General features: G+C 41.4%; 1 pseudogene; it reads right to left on the bottom strand.

The window, feature by feature from the left end:
* Nucleotides 1-728: 728 nt before the first annotated feature.
* Nucleotides 729-1,491, bottom strand: LOC101645015 (annotated as a pseudogene).
* Nucleotides 1,492-5,005: the final 3,514 nt, after the last annotated feature.

Below are 5,005 nucleotides of genomic sequence, written 5' to 3'. Positions count from 1 at the left end.
TTGATGATTTTATTTCTGGGTTTTCAGTTCTTTTCCATTGGTCTGAGTATCTGTCATTGTACCAATACCACGCGGTTTTGACAACTGTGTTAGCCAATATTTTCAATGCAGCTTGAACTTCTTCCTTCAGGACCATCAATTCTTGCTTATATTTACTTCCTGCAATAGTGGAATGCTGATCAGCTCTTTATAGTGCAGTGACTGTGTTCTTCCCATCTGCGTTTGATGCTTCCTGTATCATTCAACAGTTTACCCTTGGAATCTTTCAATATGGCAAGTCAAGGCTGTCCTTGTTTTCTTGAGTTCTTTCATTTTAAGACAGGCTGAGTGTGTTCTTTCTTTTTGGTTTTCTAACTAAATCTTTGCACATTTCATTACAATATTTTACTGTCTCCTCAAGCTTCCCTTTGAAATTTTCTGTTCAACTCTTTGACTTCCATCTTTTCTTCGATTTGCTTTACCTACTCTATGATTAAGAGCAAATTTTAGAATCGCTTTTGGAATCCATATTGATCTTTTCTTTCGTTCCTGTATTTTTATCCTACTGAAACCTTTTCTTCTTTATTGTTGGGGCTCAAGGAAAATCGCTTTGCTCATAATTCACGGTGCCCTGAACTGCTGACAGCAACAAGTCATTTGGTCAACTGGCAATCAGGCCACACTATATTCTCTGTAGGGCTAGTCATTTGACAAATGGCACTGAAGTACCGCTTGCTTTCATCTCACCTTTAAGAAGTTGCATTGATTATGCCCCAGGAAATGAGGGACTGATGGTAATTCATATGAGCACCTCTGAAAAGGTTGGTCAATTTCCTGTCCCATTCTAGCCAGATTGGTTTGAAGCCCCTGGGAAAAGCCTGGAATTCCTCACCAACCTGGGACTGCATACAGGTTTTTACATTAATTGGAAAAAAGCAAGAATCCCAACATGGAGTCCAACAGACCTCCACAGATGAAGTCATTGACCATATAAGCACTGTGAGCCATGGCAGTAGACACATACTCCTTCATAGGTCTCAGAGGCCCCAAAGCAGGATGTTGTGGATCCATTACAGAGGGGAGTGGGCACCAAGCCTTGGTAATACTCTCTGATTTGACGTTTTGAATTTGTTACAATGCTTGTGGTCTGGGAGCGATGTCAGAACTCTTTCCAATGGAGTGAACATTGCTTCTGTTATCCCTGCAAGGACATCTGCCAGGCCACAAGTTGCAAACTCCCAGGCACTGACAGGCTCTCAGAGGAGGTAAGACAGAGCCTCATACAGACCAAACTTAAAGGACCAGGTTGTCATCTTCTATGGTTTTGATTCCATGAAGCTGCTGATGCTAAAGGACCTTCTGGGTGGAAAACATGAGGATGTTGTTGAAGGCTGCACAGCAGCCACACAAGTAATGCTTCATTGGGCCTACATTTGTGATGTGAGGGGCCAGGTCTTGTTTTGGAGATGTTAGAATTGGTGAGCTCTTTCTATGAGCTTCTGAATCCATCATGTTGCTTAAGATCTTTCTTCATGGAGGGCTCCACCCACTAACCCAGGTGAAGTGCCCAGGCAAAGGGCTTCAAGTAGTCTGGTACTGATCTCAGGTTCTCTCTCTCCTGGATCCGTCCACTAGTCAGGAAGCCAGTGCTAGAATAGGTGTAGACCTTGATCAACCCCAGTTGGTAGATGTAGCGTGATACACCCTATTTCTTTCCTGTTTTTTTAAATGACCTTTTTCTTTCTTCATGAATGATGTTTTTGATGTCATCCCACAGATCATCTGGTCTTCTGTCATTCGTCTTCAATGCAGTGAATCTGTTCTTAAGGTGTTCTTAAAATTCAGATGGGACAGACTCATGGTGGTATTTTGGCTCTAGTGGCCTTAATTTGTATCAGCTTCAACCTATACTTTTGTTGTTGTTGTTGTTGTTGTTGTTGTTACGTCCGTCAAGTCAATTCTGTCTTATAGTGAGCCTATGAGCAACAGAATGAAACATGCCTGGTCCTGTGCCATCCTCACAAAGGTTCTTACATCGCAGTCCATCTTGTGAACGTATTTCCTCTTTTGCACCGCCCCTCGACATTATTAAGTGTGATGTACTTCTCCAGGGACTGGGCTCTCCTGACAACATGTCCAAAGTAAGTGAGAGAAAAGCTTACCACCCTTGTCTCTAAAAAAGCATTCTGTCTGTACTTCTTCCAAAATAGATATGTTTGTTCATTTGGAAGTCCATCATACTTTCAATACTTCTCACCAGCACCATAATCCAAATACATTCATTCTTCTTGGGACTTCTTTATTGAACATCCAACTTCCGCATGCATATGGAGTGATTGAAAATACCATGGCTTGGATCAGACACACCTTAGGCCTCAATGTTACATCCTTGCCTCTGAACACTTTAAAGATGACTTTTTTAAGACACTAGTGCAATGCATTTTTTGACTTTTTGACTGCTTCTTCCATGAATATTAATTATGAATACAAGCAAGATGAATTCCTTGACAATTTAAATCTTTCTTGATGTTGTGATGCTGGATATTATGCCACCGATATTTCAAATGCCCCCAGAGTCACCCAAAGTGAACAGGTTTCAGCAGACCTTCCAGGCATAAAAGAGACGATGAAGAAAGAATAGGCTGTCCACTTCTGAGAAATTTGCCAGTGAAAACCTTATGGACTGCATTGAAACCTGAACTTATATATGAGCAATTGATGCTCTCTTCCACAGTCAGCTCCTAGCCTAAGGTTCTTTGCTGATTTTCAGCTTCCCCATCAGTCGTCTCCTGTTAAAAAGGATATCAACTTTCAAAGTTTTAACAATGATGGTTTGGTAGTTGGGTGATTTTGATTCCTTGGAGGCAAATATATATCCTTGTCCATAAGGTCTTATGGGATCTGGCTTCTTCCCATCTCTTCTATGTCATATAACCTTAGTCCCCTTTTCCCTCAGAGAAAACTAGCCATACTCATTCATACACAGAGCCTTGATGTATGTCTTCTCTTTACAGGAACATCATTTACCTGCTAATCTCCAAATCACAAGTTTGAGAGAAGCCTTCCCTAACTCAGTTTGCTACCTTCCTATATTCTAAGTCTGTACATTGTTCTTAGTAGCAAACTCATCATTTTAATCCTACTTCAAGGACAAATAAAGTACCTGACAAATGATAAATATTCAATATTTGTGGAATTATTCTGTGGCTAGATGAATGGATGAACAAATGAATGAATGAATGAATTGTCAGTTCTTAACACTAGTAGCTATTCCAAACTAAGAGAAGAAGCTTCAGATGCATAGAAATAAGGTTATAAGTGAGCCCTGATGGCACAGTGCTTATCCATTGAGCTGCAGTCTGCACATGGTTGGAAGTTCAAAACCACCAGCAGTTCTGTGGGAGAAAGATGGGGCTTTCCACTCCCCTTAGTAGTTACAGTCTCATATACCTACAGGGGCATTGCTATGAGTGGACAACTTGATGACACTGAGTTTGGTTGGTTGGTTGGTTCTAGGTAATAAGCTCTAAGAGGGGTGAATCTTGTTTATCATTGAATGAGTGAGTGTGTGTCTGGTGGGAAAATAAGAAGGCTGAAGACCTTTGATTCAGAAAGTTTCTGTAGTCCTACAATTCATCCCTGAAATGCAGGCCTCATGAAACCATAGAAATCATTGAATCCAAAGAAAGCAGCATGAGTTTTGTTCCTCGAAAGTTCCTGTCAGGGATTGTTCCTTTGAAGGTCCCCTCACTAAATCCAGAGGAGCCCTCGTGGCATAGTGGTTGCAAACTGCCACCAGTCATTAGGCTGCAGACAGGAAGGTCAGCGGCTTGAAACCACCAGCAGATCCACAGCAGAAAGACAGGGCTTTCTAATTCTTTGAAGAGGGACAGTGTCCGAAACTCACAGAGGCACGTCTGTCCTGCCCTATCTGAATTGGCATCACTCGATGGCAGTGAGTTTGGTTTGGGGTTTTGTTAGATCCAGCAGTGAAGCAAAATATGGTTGTCCAGCATCATCTTTACCTTGATGAAAGCCTGTGGGGGTCTGTCTCCGGTCTTGCTCTCCAACGGGACACACAATAGGAGCAGACTCTTCCTTTTCTAAAGAAGCCAACCTGGTCAGGAGGCAGGAAGTGCAGTGGTGCCGGGAGTGGGCCTTATTGACTCGTGGAAGTCTAACTGAATGTCATACCCGTGAGTTTACATACAGGTGAGCCCAAGAAGTCACTGAAGACGCTACTCCTCTTTACGTCTGGAGTCTCCCAGCTCAATCACTTCCACCCGAAGGCCACCAAGTGGAGCAAAGGCCAGACGCAGAGACTCTTCCAGTTAGTACTGATCCTAAGCTTTTGGAAACAAAATATATCAAGACAAGATGTTTGAAAATGTCCCTTTGGTCATATGCAGAAAGGTAGTCTTTTTAAAACATTTTTGTGATATAGATATAGATGGATAGATGATAGATAGATATAATCAATCACAGCATTTGCCAACTCATTATTTTTCACATATACAATTCATTGAGGCGATTTCATCAGTCATATTATGTAACTATTACCAAGATTCATTTACAAATTCCAGTCATTATGAAATTTCCAACATTATGATTCACTGCTTCCTAAACAATGTCCCCGCTTCCTCCTCCTTCCTTCCCCTAGTAAATACTATAACACAGGGCCTCCAAGATGTTCATTATGGTTTGATTTATACCCCAGATGTGCTGAATTAGAGTCTACATTTTAACAATATCTGTAGGTGATTAATAGCTTCCTAACTTGTCGATAATGGAAAATCTGGGTTGGAAAGGCAATTTATCAGCAGGAGGTCAAATCAGAGCACCCAGAATACCCCTGTTTGAAGTTTGGCTATTATACTGTCAGTTCTATAGATCTTCCTATTCCAGATAGTGCCTATTAGTGAAATCATACATTATTTAAACCCAAAGACTTACGACTCTTAAGAACCCAGTAACGCAGTATCACTGCTTCTCATACAATTTAAACAGCCACTATCGGTGGCATTTT

Source organism: Echinops telfairi, unplaced genomic scaffold (genome assembly GCF_000313985.2).
Source record: "Echinops telfairi isolate 266 unplaced genomic scaffold, ASM31398v2 ScPeMD7_7427;HRSCAF=8465, whole genome shotgun sequence".
Lineage (NCBI taxonomy): Eukaryota > Metazoa > Chordata > Mammalia > Afrosoricida > Tenrecidae > Echinops > Echinops telfairi.
The sequence above is the reverse complement of the archived record's forward strand: the minus strand, read 5'-3'. Positions and strand labels throughout refer to the sequence as shown.